Here is a 19,218-nt window from a genome sequence, read left to right as displayed (position 1 = left end):
TCAGTTAAAACATGTTATTAAGATAGAAATAACATATTAAGTTTCATAATCAACTCAGCTCAGACTGAAAATAGTTTGTGAACACGAGGCCTGGTTACTCTGGCTACTCTGGCTGAACTCTGGCTAAACTCTGGCTGAACTCTGGCTTCTCTGGCTACTCTGGCTAAACTCCGGCCAGCCAGTGTAACCAGAGTACTGACTACTCTGGCTACTCTGTCTGAACTCTGGCTACTCTGGCTAAACTCTAGCTACTCTGGCTGAACTCTGGCTACTATGGCTAAACTCTGGCTGAACTCCGGCTACTCTGGCTGCTCTGGCTAAGTTCACACACATACAAATATGTCTTATTCCGAAGTATAAATGAACACAGAACAACACAAAAAGTTTTAATATGAAGTTGGCCAATCTGACCTGAATTAAGTTGGAAATTAGTTAAATTGTAATAGGTGTTCCTATTTATAACTCAATGTTTACAAACATTGTAATAACGCAATATTTAACGAAAGTGTTATAAATATACACAACGCAAATGTTATGTAAATAAAGTTTCTCATTAATAGAAATTTACATGTTGAATTAAAAGCTGAACATGCCTTTGCTGCATGATATATTAATAGTAGCGTACCCTTTAAGTAAAAAAAAGAACATTATAGGTTACTGGAAATATTTAATTCTGTCAAAGTGCCAAACGTTATAAATTCCAAACTTTGTCAGTAGGTCATGTTAAGTGCAAAAATAATTGTTATATTATATTCCGATAATAGAGGTTAGACCAAATTTGTTTACTACTAAGTTGTACGGAAGGCTTCTAAAGCCCTTTATGTGTTTGTTAATGAATATATACTAGCACATGTTTAAGTAAAAATTTTGAAAATATATTCCAGTAGTATATTTCTTTCCTTATAACTACAAGCTGAAAACCAAGTCGTACAATTGGAAGGTTGCAAAAAAACGAAGACAGTGTGTGATATATTAAAAGACTATCCTATTAAAATAGCCTGAAATGGCATTACTATGGTGCCTGATTTCTGCCATTTCATGTCTTCGGAGCGAGGACACGAAGACGCGAAGATGCAAAAGAACAAAAACACTGCTAATTTGTTGTGTTTTCTTGGCCTCAGACACGAGGGCAACATTGAAGGCGAAATAACAAAACTTTATGAGCGAAGACACGAAATATTATATCGTCAAAATGTCATGTCGGTGGGTATAAAACATAAAATCGCTATTTTGTTGTCCTTTCCTGCCCTTTTGTCTTTATCCCGGCCACACGAGGACACGTAGACAAGATCTTTTTATTATATTACAATTTGACAATTACTGTTTATTGGACAAATATCTCTGGATATTCTCTTATGTTAACAATTTATCAGGCGAAGAAAAATATTTAAATCAGTTGAATCGTAATTACTAGTAGATTGGACTTAAATCATAATGTACTGACATACATACGAATCAGCACATTTTGCTTTTGACAATAAAAGCAGCAGTGTAATTGTTTTTCTTTTCCAAAGACATAAGTTCACAAGACTTAGTATTCTTTTGAGACATTGGTAATAGTACTGTTTTTAAAAGAGGCTTTCTTGTCACTAGTGAAATGTTCATACCGTAAACCACCTTGGTGAACGCGCGACTAGAGAAGATGAAGAAGTTCTTTCTATGCATGGTATATATCTTATACATGATTGCAGAATACAAAATATTACATATTACAAAATATCAGATATATTTCACTCTAAACTTTCCATAAATCACCGAAAAACATGTTAGTTTAAACTTATTTTATTCCTACTAATAAATGTACAAATTTAATGTGTACAATCATAGTCTAAGCAAGAATTTAAAGTATAAAATTTAAATACTCCTAGTTCTCCTTAAAAGCAGATATAACAATAGCAAACTGACATACATGCAGCATGAGTATGAACTGTTGCGCAATATCATATTTTTAAAAAGTTGCACACTAAAACGTATATTACCAGATGTTCTTTATATCATTGCTCTTTAACAAAATAAAAATAAAGATGATAGTATGATTTAAACATCGCTAAATATGTGCATTAATTTTAATTTTAATTTTACGTAAACGATTACAAACCAGAAGATGTTAGTTTAAATGAGATGTTTCTATTTATAAATCAATGTTTACAAACATTTGAATGACGCAGTAATACATATTTAAAGAATAACTTAAATAGAAGTAAATACACATGCGTATTTTATCAAGTTGATACACATTTTATGAATGAACAGAACACAGTCCTTCTGAATTGTATTATTTATGTTCCTATGTTTTGTTATCAATCAAGGCCGTCATCAAGTTAAAATTAAGATAACTACATACCGGGTTATTATTAACTGAGCATGCATTTAGTGCATGATTTATATTTTACTCTTATCAAGTACGTTAATTAAAAACGTAGTGTATCGTCCTGAAAACATGTCAGCATGGCAATGTGCCAAATGTTGTAAATTGTAACTTTTGTCAATACGTCAGGTACAAATTAACGATATTAGATGTTGGCTTTATTATTTACTAAACACTTGTATATACTTCAAAATAAACATTCCTTAAAGCGAAACGGTAAACGTTTTGAAAATATATTCAGTTTTTGTCCATCCCTTTTCTAGTATTAACTGCCTATGTCGCTGTGCATGTCGGTTACAAATTAAGGCGTGCCTGGAATGCACTTGCAAAATCTTTTATACTGTCCGGATATCTTACAGTATGTAATAATTGTGCACAACTATTGTTTTAGTAAGCAGTAACTACATACATACTTATTTACATACAATCGTACCCCATTACAAACGCTCTTCAATTCTGAATGGATATATTAGTAAAAAGTTAAAAACAACCAATTCTCAAGTATTTCCATCACATAAAATATGTCAGTAACGAATTATCAAATCCTTCTTAAGAATTATAACAGTTATTTTCTGATATATTTTCTTCTTGATTGTTTGGATGTCAACCCGTTAAAATGTTTATTTACGGCAATATTTCTACTTTTGTTCCAGATATTGAACTAATGCTTCACTTTTATATACAGCAGAGTATATTAATACGCATGTGATAAATAAATTGTTAGCTTAACCCCTGTTCTTAAGCGGGTTTTTCTCTTCCTAAAGTCGCGCAGTGTTTCCGCTATGTTTACACTCCTGAATTCGCGTAAAGTTTCCGCTCCTGAAGTCGCGAAATATTTCCCATACAGTACTCGTGGATTTTTTATACGGAGCTATTAACCTATAATTAATAACTGAACTAGCGGAAGTGTCAGGAGGGAATCTTTATTGCATGTACACCATTTTCTGAATAGGACAAAAGAACAATTTACACAATTTTAGCATGGTAAACATTTTCAAAACTAACACTCTATAAGAATAAACATGTCGATACAAAATGTGAAAGCAAAAATACAAAAACAAAAATTTGAAAATTACAATTGAACGAGTCTTTGTTTATTTGTAAATGTTGTTTCTTCTAACTGTGGTTGCTTAACGTCCGAAAAAGAAATGATACCAGGAACGTACAGGTTCTCTGAAAGAAAAAGAAAATCGCCAGCTAATAAAACGTGGCGTGGGTCAATTTTCAACGACAGAAACGTGTACACACTTAAATTGTATGTGGTGTTTCGGCAATGTTTATGTTATACATTACAAAGCTTGTAATTTGAACGTTATTCATTTCATTCTCATTTCCAAAATAGAATTTTAAAAGCTAGGCCAAAAAAGTATACCTATAAATTGGCTATAATGCATTGTTTCACTCACCTTCTATGTTGGGAGTATACTGAAATACAATGAATTATATTCTTTTACTCACGGTTTTTCGCAGACGTATTGTAGATTACCCCAGTCACATCATTCATCGCTCCATGCATAGGTAAAGAAATTGAGTGCAGCAAGGCAATGTTCACTATTGTTCCTGTTGTTTGGTTGTAGGTCACCCCATATTTGGTACCTAAACGGTTCAGTAATTGACTTCCACACCCAATTGCCTTCTTCACTCCAGTCAGTACCATTAAGCCAAAATCCGTCGTCAACATCCGAATCTAACAGGTGAATCAAGTGCTACAGTTTTAATCTAAAGCTGATTGCATTGTTTAGGTTCGCACTACCAAATCAATATTAACATCAAAACCAAATCTTGCAAATAGTTCTGAAGTTGTACATTTAAAACAGGATATTACAGAAGTGCCTTTCCATATTAGCTGTGATTTTGCTTCATCGTTTTAGAATGCACACTGCCTTTGCAATGTATGCCGTTTAGGTTATCTAGTATGTGCTGTTAATACCGAATATAAACAAACACAGCATACTTACGATTGAATGTCAGGGCCTGCTGAACAAACCAGTTCTGCTCTGCTACTGTTTCTATGGCCATCAGGTCACTGTCATGCCACTTACACATTTGCTAAAAATAAATGTTTATATGAAACAATGTTACCATTTAGGTAACACTTCCAGATGTCATTAACCCCAAGCCTGCTAAACTTCTAAGACGGACCGGTCCATCATTCATTTTGGGCAATACCATTTATTAATCAAAGGGGTGTACACTGAAAATTTACAGACTGAATAGCGAACAGTGCAGACCATGATCAACCTGTGTGCATGCTGACCATGATCTGCACTGGTCGCAAAAGAAGGGTAGGCTAAAGGTAAATTTTTCAAATATGATTGTTTCTGTTAACACTTCATAAGCTCATCTCCCAATAAAGCTAAAGAAAATCTTAACTTCAAAATAACAATAGCGTTATGGAAATTTTGTGTAATTTAGTACTTTATGAGCCTTAAATTATATCTACAAACAAAAGTAAATATGGTTGACTTTCCCTTACCCTTGCGTTCGGCCAGTTTTGTTTTTCTGTTTGAAACTTGTAGCATCTACCGTCGTTTCTTATCCATCCATTAGGACAGTCACCGAACACTGAAGTGTAAGAAAATGCTTTCTTGAAAATTGAGCCAGAAAAAGAACCATGAGGAAAGCAACATAGTGCAAGCATGGATCAAGACCAGCCTGAGCATCCGCGCAGTTTAGTCAGGATCCATACTGTATGGATCCTGACCAAACTGCGCGGATGTGCAGACTGGTCGGGATCCATTCTGGTCGCAAATGCACTATGTTCTTTTTCTCATGGTGTGACTCAAATGATCTCTGTTCTTCAATGTACTGTACTTTTGTCAGGAGTGTTTAAAATGAAATTATAGCACAAAGAACAAAGGTGGATATTCCATCCTTCAAAAGAATATGTTTAATTAACATTATCATTCTAACAATTATGGCTGATTTATCCATTTCCCTTTAGAACACAATTTCAAGAGAAATGTAGATATTGATGGTGTTTTCATAGTCCGCACCAAATTTGTCTGATAATTTTTGTAATGCATTTAAGGTGATTTGTAACGCTTTATGTAACTGTTTATCTTTTGCTGATATCCTCAAAGTAGGTGACTTTGTTAACAGCGCCACAAAAAAAAAAAGATATTAATTCTCAAACTAATTTTACCCAATTCCCCACCCCACTTCCTCCTCCTTATCCGTACAAGAACGTTATATTCTTTTATACCGGAATTTTCACTGGAACTGGAACATCCTATCTTACACCCGGGTGTAACACGAGTCTCGTGCTGTAAATATCACGAACTATATAGTAGATTCGTGCAGTAATTGTTAGTGATCATAAAAATGTTCTTCCGTGTTCCTTATAGAATATTTCTCTTTGATTAAATACGCAACTGTTAGAAAAATGGCATGTAAACACTGACTGTAAGTGCATATGGGAATATCCAGCTCATGTGATAACTCGACAGGGCCTAGTATACCCATCTACATCTACTGCCGCTGAAAGAATCTTACAATAAGCAAAAATAATTATATGAAAAAATATATGGCAGGGTTCCGTAAAGCAGAGAAAATTCCATTCAACAAAATTAAAACCCTTTGTGTCAGCTGGGTGTAGGCTTTGTTCAGAAATTGATGATGACTACTATATTTTATCCTCTTAAGTGACCTATATCTTTTTGTAGTCATATTTTTGTTTTGCTATTTTAGAGATCTAAAACTCCTTTACAAAAATGTATACATTTGTATACTTTCCAAATATTAAAAGAAAAAAGACACCAACAGTTAGATATTTTAGAGAAAACAATTTCATAACGCGGCATTACGTCGCTACATGTAAGCAAATGCATGATACAACGTGATATTATCAGGAAAATCCTTTTTCTTTTTCAACCCCTCCTTACATTATTATATCTAGCATCTATGTTCAAATTGTTTTAGAAAATTCAATTAAACCGTCAGCGCAAAAGCAAAACAGAGCATTGAAACCTACAGTTGGCATATGAGAACACTCAAGTCAAAGAATAAAACCGCTCTACTGGCTGAGTAGTAATACCCTGTAAATAAAGGAGTTTATCTACAAAAAAAAAACACTTATTATAAATGAAATTAGAGTAAATGTAAAGCTAGATTAAACTTACCTGTAACAATCAACAAGACTGAAACGACCAGCTGTATGGACGACATTATTTCGTTTGCTAGGAGTATTATTTTCAACCATTTTTTGCTATGAAATCGCGGCCTATATTCTTATTGAACGTAATGCTTAAAAAGAGGGTTGTTCAAACAATTTATGCAAATAGTACCAGTTCAAATAAAATCTGTTTTGTTACAAGTGATAATGAAAGGTTATCCTACATGTTAACCTAAATAATTTGCTTTGAAATTCAATCCAAAGGTCGCAAGTTAAACGCATTTTGTCTAAGGTCTTTCAATTTAAGTTTTCTAGTTAAAACAAAAACTGAGGGACTATCGTCCTATAGGAAGAGAACATTACCCCGTCAAACGACACTCTACATGAGTGACGCATGGTTTTGTATATAACTGCAAAACGATTCTAAAATCAATCCAGATGGTGATTTTCTCTCGTCATTCTGTAGTTATTAATTATTTGCAAGAGATAAGTAAATTCTGGTTCAAAGGTGGTTAATCAGATCTTGGTCAGCCAATAGATTTGCTCAAAACTTTAACAATTGACAACTTACACTAAACTGTGTTCACTGATTTCTTAATAAATGGTAGTCTTTACTTGATGCAGTTTTAAATTAAATTTGCATATCCCGGTTGGCCATCAAAGATAATTTAGCAAAAGTATAAATTCAATAATCTTATTTTACCTATAGAATGATGTGAATATATTATATTTTTCAAAGAGTTCCATTAACAAGCATACATTTTGCCAAATTTCTTTAAAAGTGCAAGTATGTAGAATTGCCATTACTTCCCTTTCCTACATTGGTTTAAGCTTAAAAATAGACGAATAGCTTGTCTTTTGTTTCATATAACTGAAATGTCCCAGTATCAAATGCAAATATACAACCAATGATTACAATGTATATTGAAATAAAAAAAATTCTGCTTATCAGTTAATGTTATATTGGAGGAAGGTAATGGCAAAATGTCATACAAAATGTCAAACATACATTTCTAATATGGATCTAACTCTATGTAATGTACCTAATTTGCTACCTTAGATAAATCTCATTATAAAATATGCGAAAACTGACAAATGTCATAAATTGTTGCTTAAATCTAATTGACAAAAAGCGGGCATAGAAGGTCAGTCTATTTCTTCTGATTTAATACATCTTGGTTTTAAAGAAACATAGAACACTATTTAGAACAGCATTTTATCGAACTATAAATATACCCTAACTAGCCACGATGTTAAACTTCTAATATGAATATTTCAAACAAAGATTTTATGATATAAAGAACACAAAGGCTCTTTATTTGCATTTTAAAATCTTTATTTGCTAATTCTTTTTATATATTTTATATATTTATCAAATACGAACGAGGGACTCTCAAAAATACTTCTCTTACTGGTAGAAATCGAAAATTTCAAAATTGTTCGGAACTGCGTTATGGATGTTTTTTATATTATTACTGCATTAACTTTAAACGTTTGATTTAACATGTGGTTGCGCAGATTAAACGAAAATCAAAACAAGCGCTAGTAGAACACAAAATCCCTCCACCTTGATGCATTCAGTAATTGCACAAGGAATAGAGATTATTTGGTCACTGTGTACAAAGGTTCTACTGCTCTGGGTCAATGTGACCTTGACCTTTGCCCTATTGACCTCAAAATCAACAGGGTCATCTGCTGGTCATGATCAACCTCCCTATTTAGTTCCGTGATCCTAAGCCAAAGCTTTCTCAAGTTATCGTCCGGAAACGGTTTAAATGTTGCGGTTCAATGTGACCTTGACCTTTAGACTGCTGACCTCAAAATCAATAAGGGTCATCTACTGGTCATGACCAACCTCACTATCAACTTTTATTATGCTAGGCCCTAGAGTTATTGAGTTATCTGAAACCGTTAAACTGTTCCGGATCACTGTGACATTGACCTTTGAAATCAATAGGAATCATCTGCTGATCATGTTCAACCACAAACTACTGTTACTACTACTGCTGCTAGTAATAGTTATAATGATAAAAAGAAGAAGAAATTATAAAGATAACAGTGATGATGATAGTGATAATAATAATAGTAATTATGATAATGATAGTAATGATGATGATGATGATGATAATCATGTTTTTTGTCTTTTCTTTTTGTTGGGCTTTAACATCACACCGACACACTTACATGGCGATTTTCCAGCTTTCATGACAGTTGCCCCAACGAAAACAATTTCGGACACTTGCGTGAAAATGGTTAGAGCCTCAGGTCCTCAGGTCAGCTGGATAGTTTCCTAAGTCATGTGAAAGAGGTCTACACCCCAGAGCAAGGTTTCCAACCCACATAAATGAGAGTCAAAAGCCTTATCTTCTCGACCGCAACCCTAAACAACAACAACACCAATAATAATAATAAATGATTTTACATGAACATACAGAAATATGGCAACTTTACAATGAAGTCCCTAGAGTCACTTGCATTTTATCAAGAATACAGTCCATCTGATTACAGTAAAACAGAAATTTGACCATATGACGACCTTGAAGTCACTTGCTTTTTAAAAAGAATACAGTCCATTTCGGTCAATACCATAATTAATCTGTCAGTAGAACAGAAATTTGAACATATGAAGCCCATAGTGCAACCGAGTAAAATGATAGCAAACTCGATTCATGTGACGGGACGTGAAAATTTTAAAAAGCAAAGATCTGTTTTCGACCATGTCCTATTACAGTATAATCGAACATATATGTATCTATATTTGTACAATTTTGAATTCCGTCTCCCAAAAACAAATTTTGTTAAATTCCTGGGAACATGTCCTGTGGTCTGAGTGAAATTCCTTTCTACACTTTCGCTGCAGGTATGGGCATTGGTAAAGGCCATTTTTACCACTTGTAAGGGACTTTTAAACGCATTCACTCAAAAGCTTGTTTCCCGTCAAATTTGGCTGGACTTGTTTGGAGGAAACTGGCGACCTCATCCCGACCAAGGGGTTAATACTCGTATCAATCATTCAAAATCTACAATATGGGGCCGATTCCAGTAAAATTTGGTAGCATTCCATCCAGTAGCCCAAAAGTAAAAAGTACTTTAAAGACCTCATCACATTACCTGGGACTCGCGTTACATCGTTTGTACACATTTTGAATATATTTCAACTTGAAGGTAATGTTTCCAGATAAAATGAGTAGAATTCCAAGATTATCATTATACTCAATTGAAATTATTCTTACCCGCGTGGTGTCGGAGCAAATTTGTATCACAATTACTTTTGATGATGTTTCCAGCTGATATGGTTGGATTCTAAGAAAACATAAGTCAATTATTTGCTTCTTGGTTAATCAGTTACGACGACATGTTTAAACAATAAGTAAATGCTAACCAATCACTGATTGAATGACCTGAGTACAATTGTTCCGATCAGAAAAATACTGGCTGTTGAAAGGGGAAATCAATAACGAACACTGTTGCATCATTATTTGTAAAATGGTTAAAATTGAATAAATGAATACAATTTTATGACAGAAAAAATAGTGTGATGCATTATTGATACACATAATTTTTCAGTGGGTTTTCAGGGCACTGGCACTTGCACCGACCCTATGTCAATTTAAGGGCCTTATATCACATAGTATCACTATCTTATAGGAAAAGTCGAGTTTTAATATAACGTACACAAAACTTGGGTTAAAATATCCACTTTATTGTTGAATAATGGATGATTGTATAATATTGATTTTAAAGTAAAATTACTCTGTCCTGTATTTTGACTAGATTAAAATGTACTTGTATCATAACAATAAACTTTTAAGATCAGGATTGCGAAAAAAGAATACGTGTGTATTGTACACAACCAATTTACTGCTTTAGGATTTTCATATTGACATTTTGACCGTAATTATAGCATTTATATGTAAATGATAGCTCTTCATAGAGCAATGTTTGTAAACATTAGGATGACGCAATAGTTAACTAAAGTGAAATTAATGGGGAATTACATTGAAGTTATGATTTACTAGTATTACTATAAATCTCAAATAGATACATACTGGTCATGCCTTACTGCGTGATAATTTCATGTTTAATTAGGATTATAGGTTACTGAAAAATGTCTCTAAAATTCCATTAATGTGTCAAAAGTTATAAATTGTAATGATTGGCGATATGCCATGCACAATTGTAAAAGTCTGAGTGAATACGACAAAGGACTATATTTAAACTGCTGTCGCAACAAAACCAGCATTAACGTGCCAAAATCTTTTATATACTGAAACATTATTAGAATTAGCATTTAACATTGAAACAAATTTCAAAATCAAAAGTACAAAAACAAATCTGAAAACCTCTCAGCCAAAATCCGTCGTCAACATTACAATCTGTAAATAGCGGAGGAGTTAAAAACACATGTAAGACCTCAAAGCAAATTGCAGTGTTGTAAAAGTATCTGTTCTTCTTACAAATAGTCTTGCAAATAATTCCGAAAGTTTCAAAACGCTAAACTGGCAACAGTACAGAATGTGGTGGGTGTTGCACAGTTTATTGCCTCGCTCTCGTGAACAGACTTAATCTGCTACTATTTTATCTTGGCTGTGTTCTATGCTTCCGAAAGATCGTCTTACATATTTGGGCCATGAGTAAACCAACATAGTGGCTTTGTGACCAGCATGGATCCAGACCAGCCTGTGCATCCGGACAGTCTGGTCAGGATCCATGCTGTTCGTTTTCAAAGCCTATTGCAATTATAGAAAGTGTTAGCGAACAGCATGGATCCTGACCAGACTGCGCGGATGCGCAGGCTGGTCTGGATCCATGCTGGTCGCAATGCCACTATGTTGGTTTTCTCATGGTGTGGCTCATTTGATTACTCTCCGAAATTATAAGAAAAAGGGAAGATAAATAAAACATTGTTTCTGATATATCTAGCATATATTGTTCAATGCTGAAAATTAAAAGTAAATTATTGAGTGTCAGTGCCTGCTTAACAAGCCAGTTCTATTCCGATTCTGTTTCTATAGCCATCAGGTCGCCATTTTGCCACTTACACATTTGCTGAGAAAATGAATGTTTGTTTGTAACAATGTGAACATTTAAATAGCACTTCACAACGGCATTAGTCTTTCAAATATAACTGTAACTGTAAACATTTGCATGAAAATATATCCGATAGTAAAGACATTACGAAATGTTCTTGTAAAATAACAAGGTATAAGTATCTATGTTTTAAAGCCTAATCTAGGAACTATATATGTACCACTGTTACTTGTAAACGAAAGAATGTGAAACTTCCAGAAACGGTTCACTTCAAATATTTCTATTTGCATAAAATTACCTTTTAAAATAACACCATTAGAAAATGTTTGCGTAAATCAACAATGTTTTGGTTTAGAAGAAGTATGAAATTACAAAAATTGTTGTAAAGTTTCTACTTCTTGGATCTGTGTTCTTTTTTTTTTAAATATTCTTGTATCTTTGGCCATCTTTTGTTTGAAATTTGCGGCCTCTACAGTTAGGGCAGTTACCATACAGAGTTTCTTTGTACAGCAACGTAAGAGCTTTAAAATTGTACACATATTTTTTCAGGGGTAGAAGATTAGCCCATTCAAATATTGTTGAAGTTGTCTGAATGAAAATGTTGCGACGGCACCACAATTGCTTAAAATGACGTTTGTATTATATCAGTAACTGTATTGCCTGATAGCAATTATAGCATTACTACTTATGTCGAAAAAAGTTGGTATATTTTCTTACTTATAATAACAAAAGGGACTGTCTAATTTAAAATAGCGTTCACAAAACTTTGGTTAAAATAGCCACTTTATTGTCAAATATTAAATTGTTTTTTTACGATATATCTATTTTAAAGTAAAACTGCTTTGTATCATAAGAAAAGAAAATACGTGTATATTGTATTTTAAGTTTCTCCAACAAAAATATTTTCATATTGACATTTCGATTGTAATTTGAGCGTTTATATGTGAACTGATAGCTCTCCATAAAGCAATGTTTGCAAACATTATGATGCCGCAATATATAAAGAAAGTGATAACTAATGTGAAATTAAAAAAGAAATAAGAATTACTTTGATATTAATTGCCAATCAACTTCAAGATTGACATTAATATAAAACTAAAATAGATACATACTGGATAAATATTGGAGCATGCTTTTACTACATGATAATTAATGTTTAGTTAGGAATATAGGTTACTGGAATATTTCTCTAAAATGCTGTTAATGTGCCACAGGTTATAAATTGTAATGTTTGGCAATATGCCATGCAAAAATGTAAGAGCGTATTCATCGGGTATTTAATCACATAACATATCACAATGTAAGTTTTTAAAGATTATATTCCTTTTTTCATGTCGTTGCTTATGGCATTAAACTGAACCGACGGACCGAATTCGGTATCTATGACAATATTTAGACACTTTTTTATACATTAATGATATACAACTGTTGTATGCAGTAAACAGTAGCATTATAAATAGCACTTGAACTAGATGGAGTGTCAACAAATGAACATTATTGCCCGAGTACGACATAATACCATATATAAAAACTGCTCTCGCATAAAAATCAGCATTGATTAACGTGCCAAAATCTTTAATATACTAAAACATCATTAGAATTAGCATTTATCATTGAATATCTAAAGTACAAAGTAATATGAAAACTATAATTGTACGAGTATGTCTCTATTTGTTGCTTTAATGTCTGAGAACGAAATGATACAAAGTACGCGCATAGTCTCTGAAATATAACAATGACCGTCAGCTACTAAAGAGTGAAGGTATTCTTTGTCAGTGATGACAAACAGACATCCCAATATTACGGTAAAATATTGGAAAGACAGTTCCCGATATTTGCAATATTTGAAAGAAAACTGCCTTCCATTATGGGGTCAAAATACTAGATATCTTTTATTGCAGATATTATGGGGGTCAAAGTTCTAGATATCATTTAGAGAAACAAGAGCACCGCCATGCGGGTGCTGGCGCTCATCTGATTTTTTTGGATAATAGAAATATTGTCCTACCCATGATTTTCTAAGTCTAAAAAGGGCCATCATTCTTGCAAAAAGCAGGATAGAGTTATGTTTCTTGACGTACAGCGTCCGCTTATGATGGTGAAAAATTGTTGCAAGTTTTAAAGCAATAGCTTTGATAGTTTATGAGAAAAGCTGACTTAAACATAATACTCAACCAAGACAACTGATTTTCTGAGTCCAAAAGGGGCAATAATTATTGCAAAAAGCAGGATGGAGTTATGTTTCTTGATGTACAGGGTCAGCTTATGATGGTGAACAAGTGTTGCAAGTTTCAAAGCAATAGCTTTGATAGTTTAAGAGAAAATGTTGACCTAAACATAAGACTTAACCAAGAAATCTGATATTTTCTAAGTCCAAAAGGGGCCTTAATCTTGCAAAAAGCAGGACGGAGTTATGTTTCTTGCTGTACAGGGTCAGCTTATGATGGTGAACAAGTGTTGCAAGTTTCAAAGCAATAGCTTTGATAGTTTAGGAGATAAGCTGACCTAAACATAAAACTTAACCAGGCAACGCCGACGCCGACACCGATCAAGTGATGACAATAACTCATCATTTTTTTTTTCAAAAAAATCAGATGAGCTAATAACATAACAGAAAAGGAATTACGATACCTGTCATGATCCTGGAAACGTGTAAAGATAACATTTGTAGCAACAATGAAATGAATACAGAATTTCACAGCATCGTTTTTACAAGACCGCGTCCAGCTGAAGGATTAGATTATGTTGAAAACCCTTACAGAACTTAATAAAATGTGATAAAAATTCTTTGTTGTCGGCCTTCGTGTTAAAAGCAAAAATTCACAGAAAGATGTCATTTTATCCCAAGGTTTTCACAGACGTATTGCAGTTTACCCCCTGACAAATAATTCATCACTCCATCTGTAGGCGAAGAAATTCAGTGTAGCAAGTTTGTCCAGTTGTCAGGTTATTGGTCAACGGACATGTGGTATCTTAATGGCTCAAAAGTTGACTCACACACTCCGTTTTCTTCTACACTCCAGTCCGTGCCACTCAGCCAAAATTTGTCGTCAACATCAGAATCTAAAAAAGTAAATGGAGATTTTAAAAAGTAAGACTTTTGATGTTTGTCCTTTTTACAAACAATCTTGCAAACAATATTCCGCTGGTCTCCAAGCGCTAAATTTACTTCCAAATTTGACAGACTCAGTGTTTAATTACTGTCCATCCGCCCTTTCAGACACAATGAAGCATAAATATGCCACGTAGAATATGTCCCTTTTCATGTTCTTAAATTGAGTTTTTGTTGCCAAATGGGGATACAGATTACCTATATGCAATTCCCAGAGAGTTTTGTCCGAAAAGAATGAATTTTGTTGCCAATTAATGACTATAAGAACAGCGGCCAGTAATACCAAATCTGAACTCTAGCAGTCCGCTTATACACCGGTGCTAAGGGTGTCATTGGTTTTGTACGTTATATTACCTCCCATGAACAGATTCAGTGAAATTGAGACTGCTGTTATTTTGTTTTACTGAGTTCTGTGCTTCCAAGGGATCTTCTTATATATTTCATTAACTATCGCAACAGTTGTCTTAAAGTGTTGTGTGGCGGCTGTAAAATGTCTTGCTGTACTTGGGTTCAGTGTTGTTACATTGTTTGTCCTTTGGAATAGTTGAGTACATTCGATTTTCTTATAACAGAACTTAAATCGGTGCTGCTGGGGGTGGGGTTACCAATTTAATTACCTCTCATCAAACTAAATCTGTTACGTGTATTATTTTGCTCAGTGGAGTTGTATGCTTTCAAAGGATTTTCTTATAGATTTGATTAGTATTTGATTAATTTGATTATTAACAAGGGAAAGCAAAAGAAAGAAATATAATAAAACACTGTTCTAAAATTAATCTTGCATTTATTATTCCATGCTGAAAACTATAAACTTACGATTGAAGATCGGGGCCTTCTGAACAAGCCAGTTCTGCTTTGCAACTGCTTCTATGGCCGTCAGAACACTTCAAGCCACTAACATATAGTTGCTGAAAATAAATGTCCAGTCAGACAGGTACATATATATGAAAGAGTGTGAACATTTATGAAACAGTCCAAACTGTCATGTTCTATTGCATCAAATTACCTCTCAAACTGAAGTCATTTAATAGGAAACGTGTGTGTAAACCAGCAATGTTTTCTTTTGACTATCATATACTTATCTTCTCAATGTTTCTGGAGAACAATAAAATCTGATCTTGATATTCAAATACATTTCTTCCGCTATATAAGTCTACTTTTATTTCATAAAGGTATCACTTATAAATACACATGCAAGAAGTATATATTTTTTAATTTTCATAATATAACTTTAAAATATCACTGTTCTACGTGTTTTTATTTTTCATAATATTACTTTAAAATTATTACTGTTTTATTAAGTGTACTACTGACTGGATCAAGAGAATTACAATAATAATGATAACAATAATAAGAAAATGTAGTTACTGTTATTAGCCTGTAGAATAAGACATTTAACCCATTTTGTTAGGCATGTTCTAATCTCTGGCTGGCCAGGCCTGGCCTGGCCTGGCCCGATGAGCCCAATTTTCGACTGGGTCGGGCCAGGCCAGGCCAGGCCAGGCCATAGATTTCAATTACGTAAAAGGTGAAAGTGATTTCTATAGCATCTTTAAAATCTGACTTTTGGAATAAGTTTGGATATTTCAGACATTATATAAATACATTTTGAACTCCCACTCTGTAAAATTATACACCTGGGAATAAGCCTGTAGCTAACATAACTATTATGTCTAATTTAAAGGGGAAGCCTGATTAATTGTTATGACTATTATCAGGGGATCTCCACCTCAACTGACTTTTGACTGGTGGTTTGGTTTTCCCCCGATTGAATAACTTAACTAATTTTATTATTTTGTCTATTGAGGATTATTTAGTATTGTCCGAAATTATTGAACTAGCACTCAAGAATATTCCGTATGCTTCCGTTAAAAAAAATTCGGTGCCCAAACATAAATAAAAATATAAATATTGAAAACCAAATAAAATATAAACATTTTTTTACTGCCAGGCCGTACATGCAGATAAAGTTGTGCTGACAAAACGTTCAGCTACCAATCTCGGGACTGTAAGTTTAAAACACCTGTTTGACCATTTTCATTATCATTTTTTTTTAATTTCCTCTGTAAACTTAGAATGCAGGGAAAATTGTCACTTATCGTGATTTATTGTTCATTTATTGAAAGAAATACACAAGTATTTGACATTCTTCTACATACAAGTTATTACCATAAAGTGTTGTAAGAATAAAACCAGTATCAAGAAAATGACATTATATTGATTTAACGAAAACAATCTGAATTGAACTCGAACCCACGGTAACATGTGTGAAAGTCGGAGAACTTATCACTACGCCACTGTGCCATTGGTAAACTTTGCATGTTATTTTGGTCAATTTAGATATTTTCAGGTTACAAATATGGTGTAAAATAAAGAGTGGCACCTGTCAATACTAACGGACAACAACTTTCAATTTCTAAAATAATGCTACATCCGTTCTAGAATCTGGGATAGTATGGTACGGGGAAGCGATATATAAATTTTGTAGTTTAGGTTATACACATACTGAATATTTTTGTAAGATTGTTTTTATATTTAAAAAGTCCTACAAAGTTTTGTGAAACAGGCTCAAGAGCATCTTTTAGCATTAAATATATCACTTAGAAATAACATAAACACAATGCACCATTATTTTTTTGTGCAAGAAAAATATCAATAATCTAAAATGCCAACACCGGCTGACAATGAGTTAGAGGTCCCACAATGAATATTATTTTTATTACTCTTCCATAAATTGAACATCAGCTTAACTAAACCAAACACATTAAAAAGTTCAACTGAACAGTTAAAAGGTCAGCTAAGGATAGTAGGGACACAACCTGTAATTACAATTCCCAAAGAGATGTGTTCTCTGCATGCAAATATTCAGTTATATTGCAGCAGGTAAACTTCTCAATGAAATTAGCCATTAGTTTTAAAACCAAGTGTTAAAGTTGACTTTAAATAATTTGATCACAGAAAAAATGGGTAGTTATCATTTAGTTACACCATTTTCTTCAGTGCAAATCTGTATTTCAAATAAGATGAATGGCGGCTAATTAATGATTCTCCAGAGGACTGGTTTCTCATTTTGTTTGACATGCAGCAAGTAAACAATGCAGGTTATTACTGCCAGCTATTGTAATTGGCAGCCTGGAAAACCTGGGATGGGCTCGAGGCATGGGCTCATGGGATGGGATGGGATGGGCTGAAGGTCATGGGATCGTGGGCCCAAGGTCAGAGAAATATATAGTGAGAAACATTAATTAAAAGTTCAACTGGGCAATTAAGAGGTCAGCTAAGGATAACAGGGACACAGCCTGTAATTACAATTCCCAGAGTGAGACTCACACTGTATTGGCTGCCAAGAAGGGAAACAAAGAAAGAAAATACCAACACTTAGTCTTCTAACTTGTTAGAATGTACTTCTACGGTTCCAATATAAGTGATGAAAAATTTATGGACTGTATTTTTTATCATAAGTAAAGCAAAAGAGCAATTATTTTGAACAAAATATGACCATTTATTGTCCATTTGGTGTTAATATAAACATCATTTTTTATTACATTTAAAGCAAAAAAAAAGCAATTAATTTGGATAAAATATAATCATTTATTGTCCACTTGGTGTTAATGTAAACATCAAAATCTATTATCAATAAATTGAAAACTGTCATATGTTTGAGAATCCCCCTTTTCATATGTTATAATATGTCTAATATATTAAATTCATTTCTGTCATCTTTTTATTCTGAAATTTGTCAATTATTGTTTTCTTTTCAGTAACTTTTTTTTTCAGAACTGATTTATCATAAGTTCCATTTCATATTTTCTCTCAAAATGAATTTCATCAAACATTAATGTTGTAGGTTCATTCTCTTACTTGGGTTAGAGGTCAACTGCTGAATTCATCATTTTTCTCCCTGTGACATATATACATGTAATTCTACCCTTTATCTTCGTAATTCTTCATTATATCAAATTGTTTTGTTTTGATATTCAACTTCTTCTGCTATAATAATAAGTCTACTTTTATTTCATAAAGGTATCAATTATAAATACACATGCAAGAAGTATATATTTTTTATTTTTCATAATATTACTTTAAAATTATTACTGTTTTATTAAGTGTACTACTGACTGAATCAAGAGAATTAACAATAATAATGATAACAATATACTGTTATTAGCCTACAGAATAAGACATTAACCCATTTTGTTACTCTCGGCCAGATCTTATTGACAGTATGGCATGAATTCCCAGGAGTATCATTTATTTTATAGAGAACTGTTCACCTTAAGAAATCTTCGAGAATCTGAGAAAATTTTAGGGGCAAATAAGTTCAGCCCATGTCCTTGAGCCCATCCCATCCCATCCCAAAGCCCATCCCATGAGCCCATCCCAGGTTTTCCAGGATCCCATTGTAATTGTATATTTAGATTTTATGCCATTCACTTCTCTATGTACAATAAAATCTGGCCTGGCCTGGCCCGGCCCAGTCGAAAATTGGGTTCATCGGGCCGGGCCAGACCAGGCAAGGCCAGAGATTAGAACATGCCATTTTGTTACTCTCGGCCAGGTCTTATTGACAGTATGGCATGAATTCCCAGGGGT

General features: G+C 33.5%; 1 long non-coding RNA gene across 1 annotated transcript; it reads right to left on the bottom strand.

Annotated features, from left to right (window-relative positions):
- Positions 1-129: 129 nt before the first annotated feature.
- On the bottom strand, positions 130-11,169 carry LOC128550390 (uncharacterized). The gene is made up of 5 exons (XR_008368253.1): positions 6,490-11,169; positions 4,845-4,933; positions 4,327-4,417; positions 3,827-4,055; positions 130-3,541 (listed from the first exon to the last, which is right to left on the bottom strand). It is a non-coding gene; the product is annotated as an uncharacterized LOC128550390 (long non-coding RNA).
- Between the last annotated feature and the right edge of the window lie 8,049 nt (positions 11,170-19,218).

Source organism: Mercenaria mercenaria, chromosome 17 (assembly GCF_021730395.1).
Source record: "Mercenaria mercenaria strain notata chromosome 17, MADL_Memer_1, whole genome shotgun sequence".
In the NCBI taxonomy this organism is placed as follows: Eukaryota; Metazoa; Mollusca; class Bivalvia; order Venerida; family Veneridae; genus Mercenaria; species Mercenaria mercenaria.
Note: the sequence above shows the minus strand (reverse complement) of the source record. Positions and strands in the feature narration are given on the sequence as shown.